This window comes from Accipiter gentilis, chromosome W (genome assembly GCF_929443795.1).
Source record: "Accipiter gentilis chromosome W, bAccGen1.1, whole genome shotgun sequence".
In the NCBI taxonomy this organism is placed as follows: Eukaryota; Metazoa; Chordata; class Aves; order Accipitriformes; family Accipitridae; genus Astur; species Astur gentilis.
In genome coordinates, this window is record NC_064918.1 from 27,000,396 (window position 1) to 27,016,546 (window position 16,151).

The following is a 16,151-nucleotide window of genomic DNA, read 5'->3' on the forward strand; positions in this document are numbered from 1 at the left end:
CACAAACGAGGTCAAATGCTGTATAGTCAAAATAGGTTTTATTATCAAAAGTATCAAAATGGTAGCGATAGGATAGAATGGAAGAAAAGGTAGAAATTAAGCAAGCAGTTGGGATAGGATTGCTAGGATAGTCACCACCACGGATCCAGTGGCGTCCTGTTGGTCCTCAGGCAAGCAGTCGGTGGTGGGGGTTGCAAGGACGGTCACCACCATGGATCCAGCGGTGTCCCGTTGGTCCTCAGGGAAGTATTCGGTGGTGGGAGTTGCAAGGATGGTCACCTCCATGGATCCAGCGGCTTCCCATTGGTCCTCAGTCTTCAATTCTTTGGTGGTGAAGAAGGCCCCTGCCACAGCTTGTCTCTATGAGTTTTTTATAGGGTATATTTCAATGATGTCATGCGCTGCAGGTTTCGTCCATCACAGGACCTTTGGGTGATGAACACCCGAAACCAGTATCTTATCAGCTCCAGCCCGGTTTCCTCCTCTGGATGCCTCAATGGCCTGGTAATTGTCCTTATCGGCAGGAGTGTCCTGCTTAAACAGGCCATCTTAGAGACAAAGGGCTCAAGATAAGCAGTTCACAGTTCCTTGAGATGATGGTCCAGTCCCCCACACCTGACAATCTTTGAGGCAAATGGTTCAGGATAAGAATTCAGTCTCTTACACCCTCACAGTAAAAAGCATTTCCGGATGTTCAGACAGAATCTCCTGTGTTTCAGTTTGTGCCTCTTGTCCTGTCACTGGGCACCACTGAAAAGAGCCTGGCTCTGTCTTCTATGCACCTTTCCTTCAGGTATTTACGTAGTGATAAGATCCCCCCTGAGCCTTCCCTTCTCTAGATTAAAATGGCCCAGCTCTCAGCCTTTCATCATAGGAGAGATGCTCTGGTCCCATCATCATCTTTGTGGCCCTTGTTGAACTCTCTCTAGTATGTCCATGTCTCTCTTTGCTGTGGTTTAACCCCGGTAGGCAGCTAAGCACCACACAGCTGCTCGCTCACTCCCTTGTCCCAGTGGGATGGGGGAGAGAATCCAAAGGGTAAAAGTCCAAAAACTCATAGGTTCAGATAAAGACAGTTTAATAAGAAAAAAAAAAAAAACAAAGAAAAAAAAAACAACAAAGAAAAGCAAAACCAAGAAAAACAAGTGCTGAAAAAAAACCCAATTGCTCACCACCAGGTGACTGACGTACAGGCAGTTCATGAACAATGGCAGCCCCAGCAAACTTCCCCCTAACCCCGGTTTTATTGCTGAGCACAAAGTCATATGGCATGAAAGATTCCTTTGGTCAGATGGGGTCAGCTGTCCATGCTGTGTCCCCTCCAAACTTCTTGTGCACCCCCTAGCCTATCCACTGGTGGGGCAGTGTGAGAAACAGAAAAGGCCTTGACACTGTGTAAGCACTGTTCAGCAATAACTAAACCATCAGTGTGTTATCAACAGTGTTTTCATCACAAATACAAAACAAAGTCTGGGGTGGTCCCCACTGACTCAGAGCTAGCCAACATAATTACAATTTACAAGAAGGGCATGAGGGAAGACCCAGGAAACTACAGACCTGTTAGTCTAACCTCAGTACCTGGAAAAATTATGGAGAAGATCATACTAGGTGCTATTGAAAGGTATTTAAGGGACAATGCAATCATCAGGCACAGTCAACATGGGTTCACAAAGGGAAAGTCCTGCCTAACTAATATCCTTCTATGATAACATCACCTGCCTAGTGGATGAAGGGAAGGTGGTGGATGTAGTTTTTCTGGATTTTAGTAAGGCTTTTGATGCTGTTCCTCACAGCATCCTTCTGGACAAGTTGTCCAACTATGAGATGAGCAGGTACACAGTGTGCTGGGTGAAGAACTGGCTGAATGTCAGGGCTCAAAGGGTTGTAGTGAATGTGTTGTCCCAAAAGTGGGTTTCGGTACTTGGTGTGCAATGAGCCTATCTCGCGCTCAGAGACAAGATATTGTGATGATGAGCTTTGCAATGTATTACAGCAACTTCTTTTGGCATAGTGACTGCTGTTAATTGAGGAGATTGAAGTAGACGGACGCCTGTAAAGTTGAAAGCAGATGACAGATGACCCTTTATTGCTAAAACACACACATACTTATAGTCACATATTCTGCAAAGTCACTGTACATGCGCACAAGCATAAAATATGATTGGTTATATCAACACTGTACACGTGCATAAACATAAGATATAATTGGTTATACTAACTCTGTACACATGCATAAACATAGGACGTAATTGGTTATACCAACTAAAACATGTGAAACTTGTCTCAGTCTAATTGGTCAAGATAAACTGCCGAATTGAGGTTCTTTGTGCCAAGTTCCCTTTATCGTGGAATGCGCACCTGTGTTCTTCTAATAGGCATCTTTCTTTTTTTGTCTTCTTGTTTATTCTGTTCAAGGTCTTCTAAAGGCATCTGGAATGCTCTTGTGACCGTTAGCTAAATATGTGTCTACAGTTAATAAGTTTAAGATTTCTGCCCCATGCTTCACAGGAGTTCCTTGGGATGATAAAAGTCCCTGTACTTTCCATATGGCTCCATGAGCATGCACAATTCCAAAAGCATATTTAGAATTGGTATAAATATTCACTCGTTTCCCTTGTGATAACTCTAAGGCTCTGGTAAGAGCAATCAATTCAGCTTTTTGTGCAGAAGTGTTTATAGGAAGAGGCCGAGACTCAATTTCTTCAATCAAAGTCACTACTGCATATGCGGCCTTATGTTCTCCTTTTGAAACAAAATTATTACCATCCATAAATAAGGTCCAGTCTGGATTTTCCAGGGAGGTGTCCTTCAAATCTGGTTGACTGGAATACAGTTGTTCAATAGATTGAATGCAATCATGTACCAAATTCTCATCACCAGTAATAGGCAACAGTGTGGCTGGGTTCAAGGAAGAAGACGTTTTCATGATTATATCATCTCATTCCAATAATACAGCTTGGTACTGTATCATCTGGCTTGGGGATAACCAATGATGTCCTCTCTGCTCTAATACCACAGCTACTGCATGCGGAACTGTCGTGGTTTAACCCCAGCCAGCAACTAAGCACCACGCAGCCACTCCCTCCCTCCCTCCCATCCAGTGCGATGGGGGAGAAAATCCGGGAAAAAGAAGTAAAACTCGTGGGTTGAGATAAGAATGGTTTAATAGAACAGAAAAGAAGAAACTAATAATGATAATGACATGGAGTTTCCTATTCAAGCTCATTGCATGATCAGTGTGACCCACTTACCCCACATGGCATCAGTTGCATGATGTGTAGAGGAGACCCTTCCCTTGAACATCCAGCCCAGCATAGGCAATCGTGGTGTCGAGAGGAGCTGTGCTTCAGTACCAACTACTTATGAAGAGGCTCAAACCCCTTCATATGCTGCTAATATTTCTTTTTCAGTTGGAGTGTAGCGGGCCTCAGATCTTCTGTATCTCCAGCTCCAAAACCCTGGAGGTGGACCTTGAGTTTCTCCAGGTGCTTTCTGCCAGAAGGTCCAGGTAGGGCCATGGTCCCTAGCTACGGTGTAAAGCACTTTTTTCACATCTTGACCTGTCTGGACTGGCCCAAGGGCTCTCACAGGAACTCTTCCCCCATTTAATTTGTTCAAAGGTCTGCCACTGTTCAGGGCCCTATTCAAAGCCATTCTTCTTCTGGGTCATTCAATAGAGAGGGCTTACAATCAGACTATAACCTGGAATATGCATTTCTCCAAAAAACACAACACCTAAGAAGGCCTCTGTTTCCTTTTTATTAGTCAGTGAGGACATAGCTGCTATTTTGTTGATCATGTCCATTGTGGTCTGACAACATCCATCTTGCCATTTTATTCCTAAAAACTGGATCTCCTGTGCAGGTCCCTTGACCTTACTTTCTTTTATGGCAAAATAATGATAAAACATTAATAATAAAGTCTCAAAGACTTCTTCTGCCGTGTTGCCCCATATGATGATGTCATCAATGTATTGCAGGTGTTCTGGAGCTTCACCTTTTTCCAGCGCAGTCTGGATTAGTCCATGGCAAATGGTGGGGTGGAAACACAACCCCTGGGGCAATCAATTCCAGGTGTATTGGACACCCACACACACTTGAAAGCAAACTGTGGCCTGCGCTCTGCTGCCAAAGGGATCAAGAAAAATGCATTAGCGATATCAGTTGTGGCATACCACTTGGCTGTCTTTGACTCCAATTCATATTGGAGATCTAGCATGTCCAGTACGGCAGCACTCAGTGGCAGTGTAACTTCATTCAGGCCACAATAGTCCACTGTTAGCCTCCACTCTCCATTAGAATTTCTCACTGGCCGTATGGGATTATTAAAGAGTGAGACAGTCTTGCTGATCGTTCTTTGGCTCTCCAGTCATCAAATCATCTTATGGATGGGAACCAGGGAGTCTTGGTTGGTGTGATATTGTCACTGGTGCACTGTCAGGGTAGAAATGAGCACCTGATGTTCTTCAACCTGCAGCAACCCCACCACAGATGGATCCTCTGAAAGACCAGGCAAGCTAGACAGCTGTTTAATCTTCTTTGTACTCAAGGCAGCTATACCAAAAGCCCACTGGTACCCCTTTGGGTCCTTGAAGTACCCTCTCCTGAGGTAGTCTATGCCAAGGATGCATAGGGCCTCTGGGCAAGTCACAATAGGATGCCACTCATTCCCAGTGAGACTTACTTCAGCCTCCAATACATTTAGCTGTTGGGATCCCCCTGTCACTCCAAAAATACAAATGGGCTCTGCCCCTTTATAATGTGATGACATTAGAGTACAATGTGCACCGTTGTCCACTAGAGCCTTATACTCCTGTGGGTCTGATGTGCCAGGCCATCGAACCCACACAATCCAGTAAACCCAATCATACCTTTCCTCTGCCTGGCTGGAGACGGGCCCCTTTTATTCCTGGATAGAGTATTCAATACTTGATTTTTGTAACTGCAAGCTGGAAGTCCCTTTATTAGGCTCAGAAGTAAGATCTTCCCTTCTACTCTGCTCCATAGAAACTAGAGCAGTAAATATCCTGGATGGATGCCTTTTGGCTGTTGGGGTTTTTTTCTTGCAATTCCCATACCCAAGTTTTGAGGTACGTTCAACCTGCCACTTCCTCATGTCCTCCTGTGGTTGCGCAGAGAGAACCACAGGGTGGCACGTGGTGTGTGCCACCAGTACCCTTTCCCTTGAGCAGAAAAAGGCTGACTCTTAATAGCTGAGATATTTGTCAGTATGGGCGAGGAAGAAGATATAGTCTTTGAATTGCTGGAACTGTTGGAACAGTCTCTCCACAGCCGAGACGCAGGCCTGTAGGGAGGAAGAAAGATTCTCTTTGAATTGCTGGAGCTGGCTAGCCAATCCAGCCACAGCTGGTGCCTCCGTGTCTGTCCAGCTCATTATCACCAGGGTGCTGACGTATGATGTCAGTGCACTTCATACAAACTTTCACCATATGGACTGCATGCACCGGATTTCATCCAGGTCTTTAGATGCCTGGTTATTGACCTGGTTGCTATAGATCACCTCCACCATGGCTATTTCCTTCAGATACTGGATACATCCCTCAATGGTGGTCCACTTGCCTCAATAATTTACAAGATCATCCTTGAAGGAATACCTTTCCTTCACGCTTGACAGGAGGTGCCTCCAGAGGCTGAGTACTGTTGCCCCTTTTCCGATCCCTTTGTCAATGGCCTTTTCTCTAGCAAGAGATCCCAGCTGACAGGCTTCCTTACCCTCTAATTCCTGACTATTGGCCCCAATATCCCAGCATTGGAGCAACCAGCTGATAATTTGCTTGCCTGGTTGACAGCTGAAATCTTTTTACATATCTCACAGATCACTCAAGGATAGGGATCGGGTGGTTCCTGACTCGTTTATAATTTCAGTCTCTTCCCTCTTCTGTTCTTGTGGCTGCCCTGCTGCAGAACAGGCTGCCTCTTCTGATTCTCCCTCCTGCTCCGTCTCAGGAGAAGCTGCTGCTTCCCTTACTAAACGAGTTGACCTCCACTTCCATTGTTTCTTCTTGACTATCCAGGTGACAGATATAGTTGAGGGCTGGGGTCTCTGGTTTAGCCACAGTGTCTGTTTGTATGTCTTCAGATCCAGAGACCCTCTCTTCTCCTTGAGGGTCCTGAATAGTGCTCAGTAGGCGTAGGCCAGGCCCCAGCACAGTGCAACAAGTTGTGTCTTTTTGGCATAGCCAGGGCCAGGGCATCTTTTTTTCAAACATTCTATCACTTCATCAGGATCTCACACTTGTTCGGGGGTGAAGTTCCAGACCATCAGTGACAACCATTCTAGGTACCTGCCCATATTCTCCCACACCCCTTGCCACCCATAACCACACTGCCTCGGGGCATATCCCTGGGTGATATTCCTAAATAGTTGATTAACCTTAGAAAAAAACAAAAAAATATTCTTCAGAGGTACCAATAGGAGTGTTTTGGTTATCCAAGGATGTTCAAGATACTGAAGAGTTATTGTAACAAGGGAGAAAACATCTCCCCCATAGAAGAAGGGGAAGGTGCCATTCTGTATTTCTTCCACTGAATGCCTCTCAGAGGTGAAAAGGGGAAAAGTGTAATTGTTAATTGTCTCCATGAGATGGTTCCTGAAGTACAGGGAAGGCATCAGTGCAGGGCCCAAATACCAGATTAGGCTCAAGGCCAGTGCTTTTATCATAATTCTCCCAGGCAAAACACCACCAAGCACAGCAAACTGCAAAAGCCAAAACCAGCCTTTAACAAGCTCTCAAATTTGATGTACAGCAAAAAAAGGGAGCATTGCATGGATCAGATAAACCAATATCAAGACCAGTTAAGTGAACATCACGACCAGCAACTGTTAAACTGATATAATAATTGTAAGTCCCCTCCAATACACTCTGATCAAATCTGTTGTTATCTCAAACCCTTCAAGTCCCACATTGGCCCCAAAAAGGACTGTCATGGTTTAACCCCAGTAGGCAACAATACTGCATGCATTTGCATTAGTGTACAGGCACTTCAGAGACGCACCACAGCATGCTGATTTCCCAGAAAGGCTCTGTTTCCCTCCCACATCAGTATCTTGTAGGCACTTCCTTGCTTACATGCCGATGCTGGAGGTGACCCTACTTAAGCCCTGCTTTGTTGATTTTTGTGATCCCTTTCAGTCACCCCAAACCCTTTGCTCATCAGCACTGTCCATCACTCTCTCACAGGGCTGCTGGTAACTCTCTCCCTCCCCGTTCCTAGTTTAAAGCCCTCCTTATGAGGTTAGCCATCCTGCTGGCAAAGATACTTATACCCTGCTTAGTGAGGTGGATCCCATCTCTCCCAAGCAGATGTTCATCCTTAAACAGGGACCTGTAGTCATAGAAACTAAAACCCTTTGCTGACACCAGCTCCACAAGCAGTTATTGGTATGCAGTATCAGTCCCCTCCTCCTCACACCCTTTCCCCTCAATGACAGGATCAAGGAGAACACCACCTAGGCCCCCATACCTCTGATTATCACCCCCAGAGCTCTGTAGTCACTTTTGAAGAAGGGGGTAATAGTCAAAGGGTCAGACAAGCTTCAGCAGTCTCTCCATAGCATCCCAGATCCAGGCCTCTGGCAAGCAACAAACCTCTCTATATGACAGGTCAGGTCAGCAGATGGGTGCCTCCATCCCTTGCAGCAGGGAGTCACCCACTACCATCACTCACCACTTCCTCCTGGTGATCTTGCATGGTTTAGGGTCGGTTGGCCTAGATGCTTTGCTTGAAAGCACATTCAACTCCTCCTCAGCTTTGAGGGCAGTGAATCTGTTCCATATTTGCAAGCCTTCAGGTGGAGCTGGTAGCCTTCCTCTTGTTGCCAGAAGTCACCAGCTTTCATTTTTCACCCTCCCCAGAGGTTGCACTTGCCATTCTGCTAGGGACAGACTCTTGTCTGTGTTTCCACTGCAGCTGGGGTGCAGGGCTCTTGAAGCTGTTGTGTCTCTGAGAAGATTCTGATTGTCGGTGTTGCTGCACAGCCTGCTGACTTCCTCCTGTAACTCCTCCACTTGGTGACTGCAGGAAAGAAGGCCACCTCTACCAGCCTCAGGGAAAGGCCCCAGGCACTCCCTACAGCCTATACTTGCAAGGCTGCATCCACCATCTAAAGCTCTGTCTAGGTCAAAGCCTCTGCCCTGGCAGGGACAGCTGCTCTAATACCTGCTGAGAAATATGCCCTATGGCATGTCACCACCATACCTGAAAACATATAGGCTGGTTTGAACTGTGATGAAGATCCCCCTCTGTAATAGCTGTTGCCTTTGGGAGGCTGTACTCCAGGCCTGGCTGTTTTATAGGCCTCTCCCTAGCACCAGTTAAAAGGGGTTTTGACCCTCTCTCATGAGCAGGTAGCTGTAACAAAGGCTCCAGGCACCTTGGGTCAAGGGCAACTGACCATGCTTGTTAGAAGCTGCTAGAGCTTCCTCAGGCCCATGCCCTTGTAGCTCCCCTTACCTTGTCCTTATTTGGCAGCAGCAGGAAAACTCAAGTTTCTCAGAGTGTTCCCAGGATTTCCCCAATGATCCTGGACCCTGTCCTCAGAAGCTCCCAAAGCAGAACCAAGAGACTGCTGTACAAACCGCTGCATCTATTGGCTGCTTCTGTTAGCTATACTCATCTTTATGGATGTTGCATCTAGGTACTGGGGATGAGGCTCTCCTGGGACAGTCCTGGGAGGGGTCCAGACAGGGTGTCTGTTTCTGAGTCCCTAATTTGGGTTGCCCACCTGCCTTTGTGCCTCTGTGCTCTTCTAGGCTTGTGGAGATGAGTCTGATGGGCTTCTAGATCTCCAGTGATGGGCCTGGGAGGAACCAGGGCAGGATATTATTTGGGCTCTGTCGTGGCTTTAGCCCAGCCGGTAACAAAGGACCACGCAGCCGCTCGCTCACTCCTCCCGCCCCCCTCCGGTGGGATAGGGAGGAGACAGACAAGAGAAAGGGAAAAAACCCGGGAACCTCGAAGGTTGAGATAAAGGCAGTTTACTGGGACAACACAAAAAAAAGTTACAACAACAACAACGGCACTAATGAAAGAGTATACAAAAAGAGTGATGTACAGTGCAACTGCTCACCGCCCAGAACCCGACACTCCACCACTTCCCCCACCAAAAGTTGAGAGCTCCCCCCAGTCTGCTCCCCATTTATATACTGAGCATGATGTGACATGGTATGGAATAGCTCCTTGGCTAGTTCAGGTCAGCTGCTTCGGCTATGCCCCGCCCCCCCCACACCTCCCAGGTTCCTGTAAAAAATTAACTCTATTCCATCTGAACCCAGGACATTATCCACCCCTTATTCTATACCACCTACATCATGCCCAGATCTTACATTTTCCAATCAACCACTACCAGCACTTTCCTTGTCTTATATATAAGTATATGGACACCCCCCCCTCCCCCCCACACACACACACAAATAGTATTCCCTTAGTCGATGGGATATCCCTCCAATGTGTCCATCAATTTTATTTAGTCCATGACTTTGGGGCTCCATCTGTTGTAACAGTTCTTCAGGATAAGAGAGATGGTGTGAGGTGTTGGGTTGTTGTATGCTGCCTCTGGAACTTATGGCTGGTACATTTGGTGTAACCCACACCCTTGGTCTGCAGGTCAAAGCTGTTGATCTTGAGGGAAATTGCTGGGCGCCAGTTCAAGTTCTATCACTGTTGTACTTGGCTCAGTTTCAAAGTCCATCCTGCAGTCATTTGGGTAATTATTACGGTAATACCCTTGATATGGCATATAGACACTATAGATACAATGACATGCATTGGCAGGTTATTTAGCAGTTAAATATCATACAGCCTAATTCACTGGCTATTCTCTCCCAAAATCAAATCTCCCTGAGGTACACATCGAACTTCCCCATCCTTCTGCATCACCCACCAGGTGTACCCAGGTCCCTGAGCAAGAACAACCCCTTGAATGGGTTTGCCTCTGCTTGAGGGAGGACTAACCCAGACTGTCTTTCCTAACATACTCCTCATGCGCACTACAGGGACTTTATCCCCTTCTACAGTATGTGGAAGTCTTGGTTGGGCGGGGCCAGCCCGATTGGCAGATCGTCTATATTAACTAAACAGGTGGCTTTTGTTAAATGTGTATCCCAATGTTTGAAAGTTCCACCCGCCATTGCTCTCAATGTAGTTTTCAGCAGTCCATTGTATCGTTCGATTTTTCTGGAGGCCGATGCATGATAAGGGGTGTGATATACCCACTCAATGCCATGTTCTTTGGCCCAGGTGTCTATGAGGTTGTTTCAGAAGTGAGTCCCATTGTCTGACTCGATTCTTTCTGGGGGGCCGTGTCGCCATAAAACTTTCTCTTCAAGGCCCAGGATAGTGTTCTGGGCAGTGGCATGGGGCACAGAATATGTTTCCAGCCACCCAGTGGTTGTTTCCACCATTGTAAGCACATGGCACTTGCCTTAGCGGGATCGTGGGAGTGTGATATAGTCAATCTGCCAGGCCTCCCACTGTTTATATTTCAGCCATTGCCCTCCATACCACAGGAGTTTTAGCCACTTGGCTTGCTTAATTGCAGCACATTTCACATTCATGGATAACCTGTGCGATAGTGTCCATGGTCAAGTCCACCCCTCGATCACGAGCCCATCTATATGTTGCATCTCTTCCATGATGGCCCGAGTTATCATGGGCCCACTGAGCCATAAACAGCTCATGCCTACGTTGCCAGTCAAGGTCCACCTGAGACACTTCAATCTTGGCAGCCTGATCCACCTGTTGGTTGTTTCGATGTTCTTCAGTGGCCCGACTCTTGGGTACGTGAGCATCTACATGACGTACTTTTACCACTAGCTTCTCAATCCGAAAAGCGATATCTTGCCAGAGTGCGGCAGCCCAGATGGGTTTACCTCTGCACTGCCAGTTGCTCTTCTTTCATTGCTGTAGCCACCCCCACAGGGCATTTGCCACCATCCATGAATCAGTATAGAGATAGAACCACTGGCCACTTCTCCCTTTCAGCAATGTCTAACGCTGGATGGCTTTCACCTCTGCAAACTGACTCGATTCACCTTCTCCTTCAGCAGTTTCTGCAACTTGTCATGTAGGACTCCATACAGCAGCCTTCCACCTTTGATGCTTTCCCACAATGCGACAGGACCCATCAGGGAACAGGGCATATTGCCTCTCATTTTCTGGCAGTTTATTATACAGTGGGGCCTCTTTAGCCCGTATCACCTCCTCCTCTGGTGACATTCCAAAATCTTTACCTTCTGGCCAGTCCGTGATCACTTCCAAAATTCCTGGGCGACTGGGATTTCCTATGTGAGCTCGTTGGGTGATCAGTGTGGCCCACTTACTCCACGTGGCATCAGTTGCATGATGTATAGAGGAAACCCTCCCTTTGAACATCCAGCCCAGCACTGGCAGTCGGGGTGCTAAGAGGAGCTGTGTTTCAGTACCAACCACTTCTGAGGTGGCTCGAACTCCTTCATATGCTGCCAAGATCTCTTTTTCAGTTGGAGTATAGCGAGCCTCGGATCCTCGATATCCTCGACTCCAAAACCCCAGGGGTCGTCCTCAGGTGCCCCCAGGTGCTTTCTGCCAAAGGCTCCAGGTAGGGCCATTCTCCCGAGCCTCAGTGTAGAGCACATTTTTAACATCTTGTCCTGTCCGGACTGGCCCAAGAGCTACTGCATGAACAATCTCCCGTTTAATTTGTTCAAAGGCTTGTCATTGCTCAGGCCCCCATTCAAAATCGTTCTTCTTCCGGGTAACTTGGTAGAGAGGACTTACAATTTGACTGTAATTTGGAATATGCATTCTCCAAAACCCCACGACACCGAAGAAGGCCTGTGTGTCCTTTTTATTAGTCGGTGGAGACATAGCTGCTATTTTGTTAATCACGCCCGTCTTGCCATTTTACTCCTAAGAACTGGATCTCCTGTGCAGGTCCCTTGACCTTACTTTCTTTTATGGCAAATCCAGCCTTCAAAAGGATTTGGATTATTTTCTTCCCTTTCTCAAAAACTTCTTCTGCTGTGTTGCCCCATATGATGATGTCATCAATGTACTGCAGGTGTTCTGGAGCTTCACCTTTTTCTAGTGCAGCCTGGATCAGTCCATGGCAAATAGTGGGGCTGTGTTTCCACCCCTGGGGCAGTCGATTCCAGGTGTACTGGACGCCCCTCCAAGTCAAAGCAAACTGTGGCCTGCACTCCACTTCCAGAGGAATTGAGAAAAACACAGTAGTGATGTCAGTTGTGGCATACGACTTAGCTGCCTTTGATTCCAGTTCATATTGAAGCTCTAACATATCTGGCACAGCAGCGCTCAGCGGTGGCGTGACTTCATTCAGCCCACGATAATCTACTGTTAGTCTCCATTCCCCATTAGATTTCCGCACGGGCCATATGGGACTATTAAAGGGTGAGTGAGTCTTGCTGATCACTCCTTGGCTCTCCAACTGGCAAATCAGCTTATGGATGGGGATCAGGGAGTCTCGGTTGGTGCGATATTGCCGTCGGTGCACTGTTGTGGTAGCAATTGGCGCCTGTTGTTCTTCAACCTTCAGCAACCCCACAACCGAAGGGTCCTGGGAGAGACCAGGCAGGGTAGACAGCTGTTCAGTCTCCTCTGTCTCCAATGCAGCTATACCAAAGGCCCAACGGTACCCTTTTGGGTCCTTGAAATACCCCCTCCTGAGGTTGTCTCTGCCAGGGATGCACGGGGCCTCTGGGCCAGTTGCAATGGGGTGTTTATGCCACTCATTCCCGGTTAGACTCATTTCAGCTTCCATACAGTTAGCTCTTGGGATCCCCCTGTCACACCAGAGATACAGATGGGTTCTGCCCCTTTATAACTTGATGTCGTTAGGGTACATTGTGCACCAGTGTCCACTAGAGCCTTATATTCCTGTGGGTCTGATGTGCCAGGCCATCGAATCCACACTGTCCCGTAGACTCGGTTGTCCCTCTCCTCCACCTGGCTGGAGGCAGGGCCCCTCTAATCCTGGTTAGAATATCCGTTACTCACTTTTCGCTCGCGTGAATCAGAAGTCCCTTCAAGAGGATCAGAAATGAGATCAGCCCATCTACTGCATCCGGGGGACTGCTCACGGGAAACTGGAGCAGCAGTTTTCCAAGAAGAATCCTCTTTTCTGGTTGCTTTTTCTCGCAACTCCCGTACCTGTGCATCCAGGACTGAGGTAGGTTTTCCATCCCACTTCCTCATGTCCTCTCCATGGTCACACAGGTAAAACCACAGGTTAGCCCGTCGTGTGTACTTTCTCTCTCCTCTCTCTTGGGCAGAGGAACGCTTACTCCCAATAACTGCGATGCGGGCCTGTACAGGTGAGGAGGAGGACAGATCCACTTTGAATTGCTGGAACTCTCGGGACAATTCCTCTACAGCCGAGACACAGGCCCGTAGGGAGGAAGAGAGACTTCCTTCGTATTGCCGGAGTTGGACAGCCAATTCATCCACTGTTTGTCCATAGCCTTCTCTCCAGGACATTACTGCCAATGAGTTGGCATAGGTTGGTGGTGCATTTCGTAGAAACTTCCGCCACATGGGTTGTGTGCATTGGACTTCACCTGTATCTGTGGGTGACTGCGCATTTTCTGGATCATTATAAATCACCTCCAGCACATCTAATTCCCTCAGGTACTGGATACCTCTCTCCATGGTGGTCCACTTGCCTTGGTGACATGTAACTTCATCCCTGAAGGGGTATCTTTCCTTTACACCTAACAGAAGTCGCCTCCAGAGGCTGAGGACTTGTGTTTTTCTCCCAATCGCCTTGTCGATGCCCCCTTCCCTAGACAGAGATCCCAACTGCTTGGCTTCCTTACCCTCTAATTCCACACTACTAGCCCCATTATCCCAGCATCGGAGCAGCTAGGTAACAATGTGCTCACCTGGGTGGCGGCTAAAATCTTTTTGCATGTCACGCAACTCACTCATGGATAGGGATCGGGTAATTATTTCAGGTTCTGCCTCTACCTCCTGTTCCTGCGATGACCCTGGTTCATCTTCATCTCTCACTAAGGAACTGATTTCTTTGTGTGTTTCTTTTTCTGTACAGGGGCGACTGATACTGGCACAGGTTGGTTCTCTGGTTTAGCTGCAGTATCTGTCACCGGAGTTGGGGTAGCCACGCTGCCTTTTACCGGGGTACACTTAGCCACGGTGCCTATTGCCCTGTTTTCCATCTTTTCCCCCTGAGGGTGCTGTCTAATATCAAGCAGTGTTTGGTAAATACTGGCCAGGGCCCAGCACAGTGCAGCGAGTTGTACATCTTTGGAATAGCCACAGCATTTTTCTTTCAAATATTCTACTACATCATGAGGGTTCTGTAGTTGTTCAGGAGTGAACTTCCAAGCCACTGGGGGTGAGAAGTTCTCTAGATACCTGCCCATATCCTCCCACATGCCGTGCCACCCATGAATATCCAGCTTTGGGGCAGATCTCTGGGTGGTCCTCTTAAAGAGCCTTTTTGTAGCCCTAAACAAGACCTGAAACATATTCAGGAGGCATAGCACTAACAGCACACTGGCTTGTATATCCCAAGGATATTCAAAATTCTCAAAAGCTGTTGTAATTAGTCGGAAGGAAAGAAGGGAGGCGAACGGACGGGGGGAAGTATCCCCCCCTAACTTCCCCATGGATTGGGTGTAATTACCAATAATACCCAACAGAATGTGCCCAAAGTATGGAAATGTTATCACTGCCTCATATAGATACCAGCTTAACCTCATGACCAGTGATGTAATCATTTCACAAGTCGACATTGCCCAGTACAGCAAAATGATAATCCCAATCACTCTCCCAGAGATGAGATACGCAACTACAGGCAATACATAGACCATATAAGAACTTACAAAACGCCACCATGTAAACAAATGAATCAACATTGTGACTAACATCTATTTATCTAATATAAGAAATGCGTTTGACAAATTTGTTTCAACACACTCTGGCCAGTTCTGTCGTTATCTCAACCCTTTGGGCCCCACGTTGGGCGCCAAAAAAGACTGTCGTGGCTTTAGCCCAGCCGGTAACAAAGGACCACGCAGCCGCTCGCTCACTCCTCCCGCCCCCCTCCGGTGGGATGGGGAGGAGACGGAGGAGAGGAAAGGAAAAAACCTGGAACCTCGAGGGTTGAGATAAAGGCAGTTTACTGGGACAACACAAAAAAAATTACAACAACGGTACTAATGAAAAAGTATACAAAAAGAGTTATGCTCAGTGCAACTGCTCACCGCCCAGAACCCGACACTCCGCCACTTCCCCCACCGAAAGTCAAGAGCACCCCCCGGCCCGCTCCCCATTTATATACTGAGCATGATGTGACATGGTATGGAATAGCTCCTTGGCTAGTTCAGGTCAGCTGCTTCGGCTATGCCCCCCCCACACCTCCCAGGTTCCTGTAAAAAATTAAACTCTATTCCAACTGAACCCAGGACAGGCTCCTCCACCTGCCATTTTCTTTCTGTTCTCCTTTGTGGGTGTGCAGATGAGCTTTTTATCACATAGCATAACATCTCTTACCAGTGTTATGAACACAGAGATATATAAGAATGTTGGGTACAAAATTTTTTTTCTTTCCTTTGTGTGTTCAATCTAGTGGGTGAAGTCTTTGCATTCTGAAGACCATAGTCATTTAGACAGGTAAATTTATTAAACTCTTAGTCTTCTTAGAAGGACTAGATGTTATATAGTGCAGGATGGTATGGAAGTGATAGGAACCTGAAAGGATGGACCTTGGATCAGGGAATATGCTGGACTTTTATTCAGTCTCTGGCTAGATTTCTAAGGGCAGCACAAATACAGTCTAGATCAGTGGTCTCCAAAGTGGGTATGCAAGACAATCCATTGCAGTGTGAGAAGAAAATATTTTTGTACTGTTAATAAATAAAATAAAAATTATTTTAATATAGTGATTATTTCCTCTTCATCTCATCCTTTTTAATTTCTATTTTTGTGCATATTTTATAACACATAATATATTAGTACAGTAGTACATGTGTATAATTTATAAATACATATATTTGGGGTGCATGCTCAAAAATTTTTGACTGATAGGGTGCATGATCAAAAAAGTTTGGAAACCGCTGGTCTAGATGATCTCGTGTCATGTTTTAACCCCAGCCAGCAACTAAGCACCAC

General features: G+C 46.9%; 1 protein-coding gene across 2 annotated transcripts in view; it reads left to right on the forward strand.

The window, feature by feature from the left end:
- The window catches only part of LOC126035479 (mitochondrial nicotinamide adenine dinucleotide transporter SLC25A51-like), a 39,392-nt gene that overhangs the window by 16,968 nt on the left and 6,273 nt on the right, over positions 1-16,151 (forward strand). The window contains exon 1 of one of the 2 annotated variants that reach the window (XM_049794116.1): positions 15,624-15,653. The exons of the other annotated variant lie outside the window; for it this stretch is intronic. The gene's annotated coding sequence lies outside the window, so the exon portion shown is untranslated. Of the gene's footprint in view, positions 1-15,623; positions 15,654-16,151 lie in introns of those variants that run through there. 2 annotated transcript variants of the gene reach the window in all.